Source organism: Heterodontus francisci, unplaced genomic scaffold (assembly GCF_036365525.1).
Source record: "Heterodontus francisci isolate sHetFra1 unplaced genomic scaffold, sHetFra1.hap1 HAP1_SCAFFOLD_843, whole genome shotgun sequence".
NCBI lineage: Eukaryota > Metazoa > Chordata > Chondrichthyes > Heterodontiformes > Heterodontidae > Heterodontus > Heterodontus francisci.
In genome coordinates, this window is record NW_027142341.1 from 262,146 (window position 1) to 281,700 (window position 19,555).

Consider the following 19,555-nt stretch of genomic DNA (forward strand, 5'->3'; position numbering starts at 1 on the left):
GCATTATCCAATGCGTAACACACTCTCCCCGTGCATTATCCAGTGCGTAACACACTCTCCCCATGCGTTATCCAGTGTGTATCACACTCTCCCCGTGCATTATCCAGTGCGTAACACACTCTCCCCGTGCATTATCCAGTGTGTAACACACTCTCCCCGTGCATTATCCAGTGTGTAACACACTCTCCCCGTGCATTATCCAGTGTGTATCACACTCTCCCCGTGCATTATCCACTGTGTAACACACTCTCCCCGTGCTTTATCCAGTGTGTAACACACTCTCCCCGTGCGTTATCCAGTGTGTAACGTGCGCTCCCCGTGTATTATCCAGTGCGTATCGCATTCTCCCCCTGTGTTATCAAGTGTGTAACACACTCCCCAATGCATTATCCAGTGCGTAACCCGCACTCCCCGTGCATTATCCAGTGTGCAACACGCTCTCCCCATGCATTATCCAGTGTGTAACACACTCTCCCCATGCATTATCCAGTGTGCAACGAACTCTCCCCGTGCGTTATCCAGTGTGTAACACAATCTCCCCATGCATTATCCAGTGCGTAACACGCTCTCCCTGTGTGTCATTCAGTGTGTAACACGCTCTCCCCATGCATTATCCAGTGCGTAACACACTCTCCCCGTGCGTTATCCAGTGTTTACTGTGCTCTCCCCGTGCGTTATCCAGTGTTTCATGTGCTCTCCCCGTGTGTTATCCAGTGCGTAACACGCTCTCCCCGTGCATTATCCAGTGTGTAACACGCTCTCCCCGTGCGTTATCCAGTGCGTAACATGCTCTCCCCGTGCATTGTCCAGTGTGTAACACGCCCTACCCGTGCGTTATCCAGTGAAAACACGCTCTCCCCATGCTTCATCCAGTGCGTAACACACTCTCCCCGTGCGTTATCCAGTGCGTAAGGTGCTCTCCTCGTGCATTATCCAGTGTGTAACACACTCCCCCCGTGCGTTATCCAGTGATTAACACACTCTCCCGGTGCGTTATCCAGTGATTAACACACTCTCCCCGTGCATTATCCAATGCGTAACACACTCTCCCCGTGCATTATCCAGTGCGTAACACACTCTCCCCATGCGTTATCCAGTGTGTATCACACTCTCCCCGTGCATTATCCAGTGCGTAACACACTCTCCCCATGCGTTATCCAGTGTGTAACACACTCTCCCCGTGCATTATCCAGTGTGTAACACACTCTCCCCGTGCATTATCCAGTGTGTAACACACTCTCCCCGTGCTTTATCCAGTGTGTAACACACTCTCCCCGTGCATTATCCAGTGTGTAACAAACTCTCCCCGTGCGTTATCCAGTGTGTAACGAACTCTCCCCGTGCATTATCCAGTGTGTAACACACTCTCCCCGTGCATTATCCAGTGTGTAACACACTCTCCCCGTGCATTATCCAGTGTGTATCACACTCTCCCCGTGCATTATCCAGTGTGTAACACACTCTCCCCGTGCATTATCCAGTGTGTAACACACTCTCCCCGTGCATTATCCAGTGTGTAACACACTCTCCCCGTGCATTATCCAGTGTGTATCACACTCTCCCCGTGCATTATCCAGTGTGTAACACACTCTCCCCGTGCTTTATCCAGTGTGTAACACACTCTCCCCATGCGTTATCCAGTGTGTAACATGCGCTCCCCGTGTATTATCCAGTGCATATCGCATTCTCCCCCTGTGTTATCAAGTGTGTAACACACTCCCCAATGCATTATCCAGTGCGTAACCCGCACTCCCCGTGCATTATCCAGTGTGCAACGAACTCTCCCCGTGCATTATCCAGTGTGTAACGCGCTCTCACCGTGCGTTATCCAGTGCATAATACTATCTCCCCATGCGTTATCCAGTGTTTAATGTGCTCTCCCCGTGCGTTATCCAGTGCGTAACACGCTCTCCCCATGCGTTATCCAGTGTGTAACACGCTCTCCCCATGCATTATCCAGTGTGTAACACACTCTCCCCGTGCTTTCTCCAGTGTGTAACACACTCTCCCCATGCGTTATCCAGTGTGTAACGTGCGCTCCCCGTGTATTATCCAGTGCGTATCGCATTCTCCCCCTGTGTTATCAAGTGTGTAACACACTCCCCAATGCATTATCCAGTGCGTAACCCGCACTCCCCGTGCATTATCCAGTGTGCAACACGCTCTCCCCATGCATTATCCAGTGTGTAACACACTCTCCCCGTGCATTATCCAGTGTGCAACGAACTCTCCCCGTGCATTATCCAGTGTGTAACACAATCTCCCCATGCATTATCCAGTGCGTAACACGCTCTCCCTGTGTGTTATTCAGTGTGTAACACGCTCTCCCCATGCATTATCCAGTGCGTAACACACTCTCCCCGTGCGTTATCCAGTGTTTACTGTGCTCTCCCCGTACGTTATCCAGTGTTTCATGTGCTCTCCCCGTGTGTTATCCAGTGCGTAACACGCTCTCCCCGTGCATTATCCAGTGTGTAACACGCTCTCCCCGTGCATTGTCCAGTGTGTAACACGCTCTCCCCGTGCGTTATCCAGTGAAAACACGCTCTCCCCATGCTTTATCCAGTGCGTAACACACTCTCCCCATGCATTATCCAGTGCGTAACACTCTAGCCCCATGCGTTATCCAGTGTGTAATGAACTCTCCCCATGCTTTATCCAGTGCGTAACACACTCTCCCCGTGCATTATCCAGTGCGTAACACTCTCTCCCCATGCGTTATCCAGTGTGTAATGAACTCTCCCCATGCATTATCCAGTGTGTAACACACTCTCCCCGTGCGTTATCCAGTGTGTAACACACTCTCCCCGTGTGTTTTCCAGTGTGTAACACGCTCTCCCCGTGTGTTATCCAGTGTGTAACACGCTCTCCCCGTGTGTTATCCAGTGTGTAACACACTCTCCCCCTGTGTTATCCAGTGTGTAACACACTCTCCCTGTGCATTATCCAGTGTGTAACATGCTCTCCCCATGCGTTATCACAAGTGTAACACACTCTCCCCGTGGGTTATCCAGTGTGTAACACGCTCTCCCCGTGTGTTATCCAGTGTGTAACACACTCTCCCCCTGTGTTATCCAGTGTGTAACACACTCTCCCCGTGTGTTATCCAGTGTGTAACACACTCTCCCCCTGTGTTATCCAGTGTGTAACACACTCTCCCCGTGTGTTATCCAGTGTGTAACACACTCTCCCCGTGTGTTATCCAGTGTGCAACACGCTCTCCCCGTGTGTTATCCAGTGTGTAACGAACTCTCCCCATGCATTATCCAGTGTGTAACACACTCTCCCTGTGCATTATCCAGTGTGTAGCATGCTCTCCCCATGCGTTATCACAAGTGTAACACACTCTCCCCGTGGGTTATCCAGTGAGTAACACACTCTCCCCGTGCGTTGTCCAGTGTGGAGCAAACTCTCCCCGTGCATTATCCAGTGTGGAGCGAACTCTCCCCATGCATTATCCAGTGTGTAACAAACTCTCCCCATGCATTATCCAGAGCATAATGCGCTCTCCCCTGCATTTTCCAGTGCGTAACGAACTCTCCCCATGCATTATCCAGTGTGTAACGAACTCTCCCCATGCATTATCCAGTGTGTAACACACTCTCCCCATGCGTTATCCCGTGTGTAACACACTCTCCCCGTGCGTTATCCAGTGTGTAACGAACTCTACCCATGCATTATCCAGTGTGTAACAAACTCTCCCCGTGCATTTTCCAGTGTGTAACACACTCTCCCTGTGCGTTATCCAGTGTGTAACTCACTCTCCCCTTGCGTTATCCAGTGTGTAACACACTCTCCCCGTGCATTATCCAGAGTGTAACACACTCTCCCCGTGCATTATCCAGTGTGTAACTCACTCTCCCCGTGCATTATCCAGTGTGTAACAAACTCTCCCCGTGCGTTATCCAGTGTGTAACGCACTCTCCCCATGCATTAACCAGTGCGTAACAAACTCTCCCCCTGCATTATCCAGTGTGTAACACACTCACCCCGTGCATTATCCAGTGTGTAACACACTCTCCCCGTGCATTATCCAGTGTGTAACACACTCTCCCCATGCATTATCCAGTGTGTAACGAACTCTCCCCGTGCGTTATCCAGTGTGTAACGAACTCTCCCCATGCGTTATCCAGTGTGTAACGAACTCTCCCCGTGTGTTATCCAGTGTGTAACACGCTCTCCCCATGCATTATCCAGTGTTTAACGTGCTCTCCCCCGGCATTATCCAGTGCGTAACACACTCTCCCCATGCATTATCCAGTGTTTAATGTGCTCTCCCCGTGCGTTATCCAGGGTTTAATGTGCTCTCCCCGTGCGTTATCCAGTGTTTAATGTGTTCTCCCCGTGCATTATCCAGTGTGTAACACGCTCTCCCCGTGCGTTATCCAGTGCGTAACACGCTCTCCCTGTGCATTATCCAGTGAAAACACGCTCTCCCCGTGCATTGTCCGGTGTGTAACACGCTCTCCCCGTGCGTTATCCAGTGAAAACACGCTCTCCCCATGCGTTATCCAGTGTGTAATACACTCTCCCCGTGTGTTATCCAGTGTGCAACACGCTCTCCCCGTGTGTTATCCAGTGTGTAACGAACTCTCCCCATGCATTATCCAGTGTGTAACACACTCTCCCTGTGCGTTATCCAGTGTGTAACACACTCTCCCCGTGCGTTATCCAGTGCGTAACACACTCTCCCCCTGTGTTATCCAGTGAAAACACGCTCTCCCCGTGTGTTATCCAGTGTGTAACACACTCTCCCCGTGCGTTATCCAGTGTGTAACACACTCTCCCCGTGTGTTATCCAGTGTGTAATACACTCTCCCCGTGTGTTATCCAGTGTGCAACATGCTCTCCCCGTGTGTTATCCAGTGTGTAACGAACTCTCCCCATGCATTATCCAGTGTGTAACACACTCTCCCTGTGCGTTATCCAGTGAGTAACACACTCTCCCCGTGGGTTATCCAGTGAGTAACACACTCTCCCCGTGCGTTATCCAGTGCTTAACAAACTCTCCCCGTGCATTATCCAGTGTGGAGCGAACTCTCCCCATGCATTATCCAGTGTGTAACGAACTCTCCCCATGCGTTTTCCAGAGCATAATGCGCTCTCCCCTGCATTATCCAGTGCGTAACGAACTCTCCCCATGCATTATCCAGTGTGTAACGAACTCTCCCCATGCATTATCCAGTGTGTAACGAACTCTCCCCATGGATTATCCAGTGTCTAACGAACTCTCCCCATGCATTATCCAGTGCGTAACGAACTCTCCCCATGCATTATCCAGTGCGTAACGAACTCTCCCCATGCGTTATCCAGTGTGTAACACACTCTCCCCGTGCGTTATCTAGTGTGTAACTCACTCTCCCCATGCATTATCCAGTGTGTAACACACTCTCCCCGTGCGTTATCTAGTGTGTAACGAACTCTCCCCGTGCATTATCCAGTGTCTAACGAACTCTCCCCATGCATTATCCAGTGCGTAACGAACTCTCCCCATGCATTATCCAGTGTGTAACGAACTCTACCCATGCATTATCCAGTGTGTAACAAACTCTCCACATGCATTATCCAGTATTTAACACACTCTCCCCATGCATTATCCAGTGTGTAACGAACTCTACCCATGCATTATCCAGTGTGTAACAAACTCTCCACATGCATTATCCAGTATGTAACGAACTCTCCCCGTGCATTATCCAGTGTGTAACGAACTCTCCCCATGCGTTATCCAGTGTGTAACGAACTCTCCCCGTGCATTATCCAGTGCGTAACTCGCTCTCCCCATGTGTTATCCAGTGTGTAACACACTCTCCCCGTGCATTATCCAGAGTGTAACACACTCTGCCCGTGCATTATCCAGTGTGTAACACACTCTCCCCGTGCATTATCCAGTGTGTAACAAACTCTCCCCGTGCGTTATCCAGTGTGTAACGAACTCTCCCCATGCATTATCCAGTGTGTAACAAACTCTCCACATGCATTATCCAGTGCGTAACACACTCTCCCCGTGCATTATCCAGTGTGTAACGAACTCTCCCCATGCGTTATCCAGTGTGTAACGAACTCTCCCCGTGCATTATCCAGTGCGTAACTCGCTCTCCCCATGCGTTATCCAGTGTGTAACACACTCTCCCCATGCATTATCCAGTGCGTAACACGCTCTCCCCCGGCATTATCCAGTGCGTAACACACTCTCCCCATGCGTTATCCAGTGTGTAACGAACTCTCCCCGTGCATTATCCAGTGCGTAACTCGCTCTCCCCATGCGTTATCCAGTGTGTAACACACTCTCCCCATGCATTATCCAGTGCGTAACACGCTCTCCCCCGGCATTATCCAGTGCGTAACACACTCTCCCCGTGCGTTATCCAGGGTTTAGTGTGCTCTCCCCGTGCGTTATCCAGTGTTTCATGTGCTCTCCCCGTGCGTTATCCAGTGCGTAACACGCTCTCCCCGTGTATTATCCAGTGTGTAACACGCTCTCCCCGTGCGTTATCCAGTGCGTAACACGCTCTCCCCGTGCATTGTCCAGTGTGTAACACGCTCTCCCCCGTGCGTTATCCAGTGAAAACACGCTCTCCCCATGCGTTATCCAGTGCGTAACACACTCTTCCCGTGCATTATCCAGTGTGTAACACACTCTCCCCATGCGTTATCCAGTGTGTAACACACTCTCCCCGTGTGTTATCCAGTGTGTAACACACTCTCCCCGTGTGTTATCCAGTGTGCAACACGCTCTCCCCCTGTGTTATCCAGTGTGTAACGAACTCTCCCCATGCATTATCCAGTGTGTAACACACTCTCCCTGTGCGTTATCCAGTGTGTAACATGCTCTCCCCATGCATTATCCAGTGAGTAACACACTCTCCCCTGCATTATCCAGTGCGTAACGAACTCTCCCCATGCATTATCCAGTGTGGAGCGAACTCTCCCCATGCATTATCCAGTGTGTAACGAACTCTCCCCATGCATTATCCAGTGTCTAACGAACTCTCCCCATGCATTATCCAGTGCGTAATGAACTCTCCCCATGCGTTATCCAGTGTGTAACACACTCTCCCCGTGCGTTATCCAGTGTGTAACGAACTCTACCCATGCATTATCCAGTGTGTAACAAACTCTCCCCATGCATTATCCAGTGTGCAACACACTCTCCCCGTGCGTTATCCAGTGTGTAACACACTCTCCCCGTGCATTATCCAGAGTGTAACACACTCTCCCCATGCATTATCCAGTGTGTAACACACTCTCCCCGTGCATTATCCAGAGTGTAACACACTCTCCCCGTGCATTATCCAGTGTGTAACACACTCTCCCCGTGCGTTATCCAGTGTGTAACGAACTCTACCCATGCATTATCCAGTGTGTAACAAACTCTCCCCGTGCGTTATCCCGTGTGTAACGAACTCTCCCCGTGCATTATCCAGTGCGTAACAAACTCTCCCCCTGCATTATCCAGTGCGTAACACACTCTCCCCGTGCGTTATCCAGTGTGTAACACACTCTCCCCGTGCGTTATCCAGTGTGTAACACACTCACCCCGTGCATTATCCAGTGTGTAACACACTCACCCCGTGCATTACCCAGTGTGTAACTCACTCTCCCCTTGCGTTATCCAGTGTGTAATGAAGTTTCCCCATGCATTATCCAGTGTGTAACAAACTCTCTCCCTGCATTATCCAGTGTGTAATAAACTCTCCCCGTGCATTATCCAGTGCGTAACACACTCTCCCCATGCGTTATCCAGTGTGAAACACACTCTCCCCGTGCATTATCCAGTGCGTAACACACTCTCCCCATGCGTTATCCAGTGTGAAACACACTCTCCCCGTGCATTATCCAGTGTGTAACACACTCTCCCCATGCGTTATCCAGTGTGAAACACACTCTCCCCATGCGTTATCCAGTGTGAAACACATTCTCCCCGTGCGTTATCCAGTGTGTAACACACTCTCCCCGTGCATTATCCACTGTGTATCACACTCTCCCCGTGCATTATCCAGTGTGTAACACACTCTCCCCATCCGTTATCCAGTGTGTAATGCACTCTCCCCGTGCATTATCCAGTGTGTAACGAACTCTCCCCGTGCGTTATCCAGTGTTGAACACACACACGCTCTCCCCGTCTGTTACGCTGAACCGCTCAGTCTCGGGTTCAGTGACTCCAGGTTTACTTTGAGATCAGTGTCATGTTAACTGACTGGACTTGGGGCTTGGGAGAAGGAGGGGCTGCAATTGGCCTCAGCACCCCTCTCTTAATGAGGAGGTGGGAATCAGCCAGGATTTCTGCTCCCGATCTCTGCCAATGATCCCGCTGCCTGCAAACTCAAGGAATCTGGGTGTTGGTTGTGCACAGGAACAGGCTCTGTTGTGATGCCTCCACAGTGGAACAGGTACTCTGCCTTTGATACTGCAGCTCAACACCACCCTCTGGTGAGCGAATGCGGTACTGCAGCTCAACACCGCCCTCTGGGGAGAGAATGCGGTACTGCAGCTCAACGCCACCCTCTGGTGGGAGAATCCGGTACTGCAGCTCAATCCCACCCTCTGGTGAGAGAATGCGATACTGCAGCTCAACACCACCCTCCGGTGGGAGAATGCGGTATCGCAGCCCAGCACCGCCCCCTGGTGAGAGAATGCGACATCGCACATGCCGAAGAGCAGCAGGAAAGAGGTCTGAAGACGCAGGAGGAGTTAAAACACGCCAAAGAGTTGCATGCGACAGGCAAGAGGTGACATTAACAGGCTCAGTCCGACAGACCAAAGAGCAGTGGGCAAAGGGCAAGAGGGGGGATGTAAAGGTGGGGTGGGCAGGAGGAGAGTCACAGCACCCAGTGTTGGTCAGGAAGCTAACAGCAGCCACAATTTCTCTCCACTGGTTTAAATGCTAAGATCCTCACATCTGCTGAGAAAATAAACTTGTTCTTTCAAATGCAAAATTCTGCAGATAACAGAAGTTTTCTTGTGTGAATTCATCATTTTTGGATACATTTTATTGAGTTTCCCTTCATCTCCCTTCCATTCCCCCTGCCCAATTGCTGCTATCTCTCTCTCTGAGTCAGAGTTTGTGGGGGAGGTTCTTTTTTTCATTCATTCATGGGATGTGGGCGTCGCTGGCCAGGCCAGCATTTATTGACCATCCCTAATTGCCCTTGAGAAGGTGGTGGTGAGCTGCCTTCTTGAACCGTTGCAGTCCCTGTGCGGTAGGTACACCCACAGTGCTGTTAGGAAGGGAGTTCCAGGATTTTGACCCAGCGACAGTGAAGGAATGGCCGATGTAGTTCCAAGTCAGGATGGTGTGTGACTTGGAGGGGAACTTGCAGGTGGTGGTGTTCCCATTCTTCAGCTGCTTCATTAATGACCTTCCATCGTAAGGTCAGAAGTGGGAATGTTCGCTGATGATTGTGCGATGTTAGATTCTCTCTTGTTGGAGATGGTCATTGCCTGGCACTTGTGTGGCGCGAATGTTACTTGCCACTTATCAGCCCAAGCCTGGATATTGTCCAGGTCTTGCTGCATTTCTACACGGACTGCTTCAGTATCTGAGGAGTCGCGAATGGTGCTGAACATTGTGCAATCATCAGCGAACATCCCCACTTCTGACCTTATGATTGGAAGAAAGTCATTGATGAAGCAGCTGAAGATGGTTGGGCCGAGGACACTGCCCTGAGGTACTCTTGCAGTGATGTCCTGGAGCTCAGATGATTGACCTCCAACAACCTTTGCGCTAGGTAGGACTCCAACTAGCGGAGAGTTTTCCCCCTGATTCCCATTGACTCCAGTTTTGCTAGGGCTCCTTGATGTCAAGGGCAGTCACTCTCACCTCATCTCTTGAGTTCAGCTCTTTTGTCCATGTTTGAACCAAAGCTGTAATGAGGTCAGGAGCTGAATGGCCCTGTCGGAACCCAAACTGAGCGTCACTGAGCAGATTATTGCTGAGCAAGTGCCACTTGATAGCACTGTCAATGACATCTTCCATCACTTTACTGATGATCGAGAGGAGACTAACAGGGTGGTAATTGGCCGGGTTGGATTTGTCCTGCTTTTTTGTGGTTCATGTCTGGATAAGCGCAGCTGAGGGGCTCGGGCAGCAAATGGGGCCAGGCTGGCAACAGAAGCCAACAGCCCTGTCACCTCAGCTTGGGGCAGCTCAGATTGACAGGGTTCAGTTCCTTCCTGGCTCCGACGTTCATTGATATTTTAACAGTTCTCCCTCTACAGGTTCTGTCCATCTCTCCTTCAAATCTGTTATCACCAAACCCCCTCCGCCTGTACTTGCAGACTATCACCCCATCTCCAACCTCCCTTTCCTCTCCAAAGTCCCTGAACATGTTGTTACCTCCCAAATCCATTCCCAACTTTCCAGGAATTCCATGTTTGAATTCCTCCAATCAGGTTTCCACCTCTGCTACAGAACTGAAACAGCTCTTATCAAAGTCACAGATGACATCCTGTGTGACAGTGACAAAGGTAAACGTTCCCTCCCTGTCCTTCTCCACCTGTCTGCAGCCTTTGACATGGTTGACCACACCATCCTCCGCCAACACCTCTCCACTCTCGTCCAGCTGGGTGACTCTGCTCTCACCTGCTTCCATTCTGATCCATCTAATCGTAGCCAGAGAATCACCTGCAATGGCTTCTCTTCCTGCTCCCGTCCCGTTATCTCTGGGGTCCCCAAGGATCTATCCTTGGCCTCCTCCAATTTCTCATCTACATGCTGCCCCTCGGCGACAGCATCCGAAAGCAGAGTGTTAGTTTTCACATGTACACTGATGACACCCAGCTCTACCTCACCACCACCTCTCTCAACTCCTCCGCTGTTGTTAAATTATCAGACTGCTTATCGCACATCCAGGACTGGATGAGCAGAAATTTACGCCAATTAAATACTGGGAAGATTGAAGCCATTATCTCTGGTCCCCACTCCAAACTCTGTTCCCGATCTACTGACACCATCCCTCGCCCTGGGAACTTTCAAGGCTGAGCCACACTGTTTGCAACCTTCGTATCATGTTTGACCCCGAGATGAGTTTCTGTCCACAGAACAACACCATCAGTAAGACCACCTATTACCACCACAGCGACATCCCCCGACTTCATTCCCCCACCTCTGCTCATCTTCTGCAGAAACCCTCATTCATGCCTCCGTTACCTCCAGACTTGACTGTTCCAATGCACTCCTGGCTGATCCCCCACAATCTACTCTCCATAAACTTGAGGTCATCTGAAACCCTGCAGCCTGTGTCCTAACTCGCACCAAGTCCCGTTTACCCATCACCCCCTGTGCCTGCTGACCCTGCACTGGCTCCCAGTGAAGCAACAGGTCGAGGTTTTAAATATTCTCATCCTGGTGTTCAAATCCCTCCGTGGCCTCAACTCTCCCTATCACTGTAATCTTCTCCAGCCTCACAACCCTCCCTATCACTGTAATCTCCTCCAGCCTCACAACCCTCCCTATCTCTGTAATCTCCTGCAACCTCACAACCCTCCCTGTCACTGTAATCTCCTCCAGCCTCACAACTCTCCCGATCACTGTAATCTTCTCCAGCCTCACAACCCTCCCTATCACTGTAATCTCCTCCAGCCTCACAACCCACCCTATCTCTGTAATCTCCTCCAGCCTCACAACTCTCCCGATCACTGGAATCTCCTCCAGCCTCACAACCCTCCCTATCTCTGTAATCTCCTGCAACCTCACAACCCTCCCTATCTCTCTAATCTCCTCCAGCCTCACAACCCTCCCTATCACTGTAATCTCCTCCAGCCTCACAACCCTCCCTATCTCTGTAATCTCCTCCAGCCTCACAACCCTCCCTATCTCTGTAATCTCCTGCAACCTCACAACCCTCCCTATCTCTCTAATCTCCTCCAGCCTCACAACCCTCCCTATCACTGTAATCTCCTCCAGCCTCACAACCCTCCCTATCACTGTAATCTCCTCCAGCCTCACAACCCTCCCTATCACTGTAATCTCCTCCAGCCTCACAACCCTCCCTAACACTGCAATCTCCTCCAGCCTCACAACCCTCCCTATCACTGTAATCTCCTCCAGCCTCACAACCCTCCCTATCTCTGTAATCTCCTCCAGCCTCCCAACCCTCCCTATCACTGTAATCTCCTCCAGCCTCCCAACCCTCCCTATCACTGTAATCTCCTCCAGCCTCACAACCCTCCCTATCTCTGTAATCTCCTCCAGCCTCCCAACCCTCCCTATCACTGTAATCTCCTCCAGCCTCACAACCCTCCCTATCACTGTAATCTCCTCCAGCCTCACAACCCTCCCTATCACTGTAATCTCCTCCAGCCTCCCAACCCTCCCTATCACTGTAATCTCCTCCAGCCTCACAACCCTCCCTATCTCTCTAGTATCCTCCAGCCTCCCAACCCTCCCTAACACTGCAATCTCCTCCAGCCTCACAACCCTCCCTATCACTGTAATCTCCTCCAGCCTCACAACCCTCCCTATCTCTATAATCTCCTCCAGCCTCACAACCCTCCCTCTCACTGTAATCTCCTCCAGCCTCACAACCCTCCCTATCTCTCTAATCTCCTCCAGCCTCACAACCCTCCCTCTCACTGTAATCTCCTCCAGCCTCACAACCCTCCCTATCACTGCAATCTCCTCCAGCCTCACAACCCTCCCTATCACTGTAATCTCCTCCAGCCTCACAACCCTCCCTATCTCTATAATCTCCTCCAGCCTCACAACCCTCCCTCTCACTGTAATCTCCTCCAGCCTCACAACCCTCCCTATCTCTCTAATCTCCTCCAGCCTCACAACCCTCCCTATCTCTCTAATCTCCTCCAGCCTCACAACCCTCCCTATCACTGTAATCTCCTCCAGCCTCACAACCCTCCCTTATCTCTGTAATCTCCTCCAGACTCAAAACCCTCCCTATCACTGTAATCTCCTCCAGCCTCACAACCCTCCCAATCACTGTAATCTCCTCCAGCCTCACAACCCTCCCTATCTCTATAATCTCCTCCAGCCTCACTACCCTCCCTATCACTGGAATCTCCTCCAGCCTCACAACCCTCCCTATCTCTGTCATCTCATCCAGTCTCACAACCCTCCCTATCTCTGTAATCTCCTCCAGCCTCACAACCCTCCCTATCTCTCTAATCTCCTCCAGCCTCACAACCCTCCCTATCACTGTAATCTCCTCCAGCCTCACAACCCTCCCTCTCACTGTAATCTCCTCCAGCCTCACAACCCTCCCTGTCACTGTAATCTCCTCCAGCCTCACAACCCTCCCGATCTCTGTAATCTCCTCCAGCCTCACAACCCTCCCTATCACTCTAATCGCCTCCAGCCTCACAACCCTCCCTATCTCTCTAATCTCCTCCAGCCTCACAACCCTCCCTCTCACTGTAATCTCCTCCAGCCTCACAACCCTCCCTATCACTGTAATCTCCTCCAGCCTCACAACCCTCCCTATCACTGTAATCTCCTCCAGCCTCAAAACCCTCCCTCTCACTGTAATCTCCTCCAGCCTCACAACCCTCCCTATCACTGTAATCTCCTCCAGCCTCACAACCCTCCCTATCTCTCTAATCTCCTCCAGCCTCACAACCCTCCCGATCACTGTAATCTCCTCCAGCCTCACAACCCTCCCTTATCTCTGTAATCTCCTCCAGCCTCAAAACCCTCCCTATCACTGTAATCACCTCCAGCCTCACAACCCTCCCAATCACTGCAATCTCCTCCAGCCTCACAACCCTCCCTATCTCTATAATCTCCTCCAGCCTAACAACCCTCCCTATCTCCATAATCTCCTCCAGCCTCACAAGCCTCCCTCTCACTATAATCTCCTCCAGCCTCAAAACCCTCCCTATCACTGTAATCACCTCCAGCCTCACAACCCTCCCAATCACTGCAATCTCCTCCAGCCTCACAACCCTCCCTATCTCTATAATCTCCTCCAGCCTCACAACCCTCCCTATCTCTCGAATCTCCTCCAGCCTCACAACCCTCCCTCTCACTGTAATCTCCTCCAGCCTCACAACCCTCCCTATCACTGTAATCTCCTCCAGCCTCACAACCCTCCCTATCACTGTAATCTCCTCCAGCCTCACAACCCTCCCTGTCACTGTAATCTCCTCCAGCCTCACAACCCTCCCGATCTCTGTAATCTCCTCCAGCCTCACAACCCTCCCTATCACTCTAATCGCCTCCAGCCTCACAACGCTCCCTATCTCCCTAATCTCCTCCAGCCTCACAACCCTCCCTCTCACTGTAATCTCCTCCAGCCTCACAACCCTCCCTATCTCTCTAATCTCCTCCAGCCTCACAACCCTCCCGATCACTGTAATCTCCTCCAGCCTCACAACCCTCCCTTATCTCTGTAATCTCCTCCAGCCTCAAAACCCTCCCTATCACTGTAATCACCTCCAGCCTCACAACCCTCCCAATCACTGCAATCTCCTCCAGCCTCACAACCCTCCCTATCTCTATAATCTCCTCCAGCCTAACAACCCTCCCTATCTCTATAATCTCCTCCAGCCTCACAACCCTCCCTCTCACTATAATCTCCTCCAGCCTCAAAACCCTCCCTATCACTGTAATCACCTCCAGCCTCACAACCCTCCCAATCACTGCAATCTCCTCCAGCCTCACAACCCTCCCTATCTCTATAATCTCCTCCAGCCTCACAACCCTCCCTATCTCTCGAATCTCCTCCAGCCTCACAACCCTCCCTATCACTGTAATCTCCTCCAGCCTCACAACCCTCCCTATCTCTGTCATCTCATCCAGTCTCACAACCCTCCCAATCACTGTAATCTCCTCCAGCCTCACAACCCTCCCTCTCACTGTAATCTCCTCCAGCCTCACAACCCTCCCTCTCACTCTAATCGCCTCCAGCCTCACAACCCTCCCTATCTCTCTAATCTCCTCCAGCCTCACAACCCTCCCTCTCACTGTAATCTCCTCCAGCCTCACAACCCTCCCTATCACTGTCATCTCCTCCAGCCTCACAACCCTCCCTATCTCTCTAATCTCCTCCAGCCTCACAACCCTCCCGATCACTGTAATCTCCTCCAGCCTCAAAACCCTCCCTGTCACTGTAATCACCTCCAGCCTCACAACCCTCCCAATCACTGCAATCCCCTCCAACCTCACAACCCTCCCTATCTCTATAATCTCCTCCAGCCTCACAACCCTCCATATCTCTCTAATCTCCTCCAGCCTCACAACCCTCCCTATCTCTCTAATCCCCTCCAACCTCACAACCCTCCCTATCACTGTCATCTCATCCAGTCTCACAACCCTCCCTATCTCTCTAATCTCCTCCAGCCTCACAACCCTCCCTCTCACTGTAATCTCCTCCAGCCTCACAACCCTCCCTATCTCTCTAATCTCCTCCAGCCTCACAACCCTCCATCTCACTGTAATCTCCTCCAGCCTCACAACCCTCCCTACCACTGTAATCTCCTCCAGCCTCACAACCCTCCCGATCACTGTAATCTCCTCCAGCCTCACAACCCTCCCTACCACTCTAATCTCCTCCAGCCTCACAACCCTCCCTATCAAGCTAATCTCCTCCAGCCTCACAACCCTCCCTATCTCTCTAATCTCCTCCAGTCTCACAACCCTCCCTCTCACTGCAATCTCCTCCAGCCTCACAACCCTCCCTATCTCTCTAATCTCCTCCAGTCTCACAACCCTCCCTCTCACTGCAATCTCCTCCAGCCTCACAACCCTCCCTCTCACTGTAATCTCCTCCAGCCTCACAACCCTCCCTCTCACTGTAATCTCCTCCAGCCTCACAACCCTCCCTATCTCTCTAATCTCCTCCAGCCTCACAACCCTCCCTGTCACTGTAATCTCCTCCAGCCTCACAACCCTCCCGATCTCTGTAATCTCCTCCAGCCTCACAACCCTCCCTATCACTGTAATCTCCTCCAGCCTCACAACCCTCCCTATCACTCTAATCGCCTCCAGCCTCACAACCCTCCCTATCTCTCTAATCTCCTCCAGCCTCACAACCCTCACTGTCACTGTAATCTCCTCCAGCCTCACAACCCTCCCTGTCACTGTAATCTCCTCCAGCCTCACAACCCTCCCTATCTCTCTAATCTCCTCCAGCCTCACAACCCTCCCTGTCACTGTAATCTCCTCCAGCCTCACAACCCTCCCTATCTCTGTAATCTCCTCCAGCCTCACAACCCTCCCTATCACTCTAATCTCCTCCAGCCTCACAACCCTCCCTGTCACTGTAATCTCCTCCAGCCTCACAACCCTCCCTCTCACTGTAATCTCCTCCAGCCTCACAACCCTCCCTCTCACTGTCATCTCCTCCAGCCTCACAACCCTCCCTATCTCTCTAATCTCCTCCAGCCTCACAACCCTCCCGATCACTGTAATCTCCTCCAGCCTCACAACCCTCCCTATCACTGTCATCACCTCCAGCCTCACAACCCTCCCAATCACTGCAATCTCCTCCAGCCTCACAACCCTCCCTATCTCTATAATCTCCTCCAGCCTCACAACCCTCCCTCTCACTGTTATCTCCATCCAGCCTCACAACCCTCCCTCTCACTGTAATCTCCATCCAGCCTCACAACCCTCCCTATCTCTCGAATCTCCTCCAGCCTCACAACCCTCCCTATCACTGTAATCTCCTCCAGCCTCACAACCCTCCCTATCTCTGTCATCTCATCCAGTCTCACAACCCTCCCAATCACTGTAATCTCCTCCAGCCTCACAACCCTCCCTCTCACTGTAATCTCCTCCAGCCTCACAACCCTCCCTCTCACTGTAATCTCCTCCAGCCTCACAACCCTCCCTCTCACTCTAATCGCCTCCAGCCTCACAACCCTCCCTATCTCTCTAATCTCCTCCAGCCTCACAACCCTCCCTCTCACTGTAATCTCCTCCAGCCTCACAACCCTCCCTATCACTGTAATCTCCTCCAGCCTCACAACCCTCCCTATCTCTCTAATCTCCTCCAGCCTCACAACCCTCCCGATCACTGTAATCTCCTCCAGCCTCACAACCCTCCCTTATCTCTGTAATCTCCTCCAGCCTCAAAACCCTCCCTGTCACTGTAATCACCTCCAGCCTCACAACCCTCCCAATCACTGCAATCCCCTCCAGCCTCACAACCCTCCCTATCTCTATAATCTCCTCCAGCCTCACAACCCTCCCTCTCACTGTAATCTCCTCCAGCCTCACAACCCTCCCTATCTCTCGAATCTCATCCAGTCTCACAACCCTCCCTATCTCTCTAATCTACTCCAGCCTCACAACACTCCCTATCACTGTCATCTCCTCCAGCCTCACAACCCTCCCTACAACTGTAATCTCCTCCAGCTTCACACCCCTCCCTATCTCTGTAATCTCCTCCAGCCTCACAAACCTCCCTATCACTGAAATCTCCTCCAGCCTCACAACCCTCGCTATCTCTGTAATCTCCTCCAGCCTCACAAACCTCCCCATCACTGAAATCTCCTCCAGCCTCACAAACCTCCCTATCTCTGTAATCTCCTCCAGCCTCACAACCCTCCCTATCACTGTAATCTCCTCCAGCCTCACAAACCTCCCTATCTCTCTAATCTCCTCCAGCCTCACAAACCTCCCCATCACTGTAATCTCCTCCAGCCTCACAACCCTCCCTATCTCTATAATCTCCTCCAGCCTCACAACCCTCCCTATCTCAGTAACCTCCTCCAGCCTCACAACACTCCCTATCTCTCTAATCTCCTCCAGTCTCACAACCCTCCCTCTCACTGTAATCTCCTCCAGCCTCACAACACTCCCTACAACTGTATTCTCCTCCAGCCTCACAACCCTCCCTCTCACTGTAATCTCCTCCAGTCTCACAACCCTCCCTATCACTGTAATCTCCTCCAGCCTCACAACCCTCCCTCTCACTGTAATCTCCTCCAGCCTCACAACCCTCCCTCTCACTGTAATCTCCTCCAGCCTCACAACCCTCCCTATCATTGTAATCTCCTCCAGCCCCTACAACCCTCCCTATCTCTGCAACGTCCTCCAGCCTCACAACCCTCCCTATCTCTGTAATCTCCTCCAGCCCCTACAATCCTCCCTATCTCTGTAACGTCCTCCAGCCTCACAACCCTCCCTATCTGTCATCTCCTCCAGCCTCACAACCCTCCCTCTCACTGTAATCTCCTCCAGCCTCACAACCCTCCCTACCTCTCTAATCTCCTCCAGCCTCACAACCCTCCCTATCTCTCTAATCTCCTCCAGCCTCACAACCCTCCCTATCACTGTAATCTCCTCCAGCCTCACAACCCTCCCTCTCACTGTAATCTCCTCCAGCCTCACAACCCTCCCTCTCACTGTAATCTCCTCCAGCCTCACAACTCTCCCTATCTCTCTAATCTCCTCCAGCCTCACAACCCTCCCTGTCACTGTAATCTCCTCCAGCCTCACAACCCTCCCGATCTCTGTAATCTCCTCCAACCTCACAACCCTCCCTATCACTCTAATCGCCTCCAGCCTCACAACCCTCCCTATCTCTCTAATCTCCTCCAGCCTCACAACCCTCCCTCTCACTGTAATCTCCTCCAGCCTCAAAACCCTCCCTATCACTGTAATCACCTCCAGCCTCACAACCCTCCCAATCACTGCAATCTCCTCCAGCCTCACAACCCTCCCTATCTCTATAATCTCCTCCAGCCTCACAACCCTCCCTATCTCTCGAATCTCCTCCAGCCTCACAACCCTCCCTATCACTGTAATCTCCTCCAGCCTCACAACCCTCCCTATCTCTGTCATCTCATCCAGTCTCACAACCCTCCCAATCACTGTAATCTCCTCCAGCCTCACAACCCTCCCTCTCACTGTAATCTCCTCCAGCCTCACAACCCTCCCTCTCACTGTAATCTCCTCCAGCCTCACAACCCTCCCTCTCACTCTAATCGCCTCCAGCCTCACAACCCTCCCTATCTCTCTAATCTCCTCCAGCCTCACAACCCTCCCTCTCACTGTAATCTCCTCCAGCCTCACAACCCTCCCTATCACTGTAATCTCCTCCAGCCTCACAACCCTCCCTATCTCTCTAATCTCCTCCAGCCTCACAACCCTCCCGATCACTGTAATCTCCTCCAGCCTCACAACCCTCCCTTATCTCTGTAATCTCCTCCAGCCTCAAAACCCTCCCTGTCACTGTAATCACCTCCAGCCTCACAACCCTCCCAATCACTGCAATCCCCTCCAACCTCACAACCCTCCCTATCTCTATAATCTCCTCCAGCCTCACAACCCTCCCTCTCACTGTAATCTCCTCCAGCCTCACAACCCTCCCTTATCTCTGTAATCTCCTCCAGCCTCAAAACCCTCCCTGTCACTGTAATCACCTCCAGCCTCACAACCCTCCCAATCACTGCAATCCCCTCCAACCTCACAACCCTCCCTATCTCTATAATCTCCTCCAGCCTCACAACCCTCCCGATCTCTGTAATCTCCTCCAGCCTCACAACCCTCCCTATCTCTCGAATCTCCTCCAGCCTCACAACCCTCCCTATCACTGTAATCTCCTCCAGCCTCACAACCCTCCCTATCTCTGTCATCTCATCCAGTCTCACAACT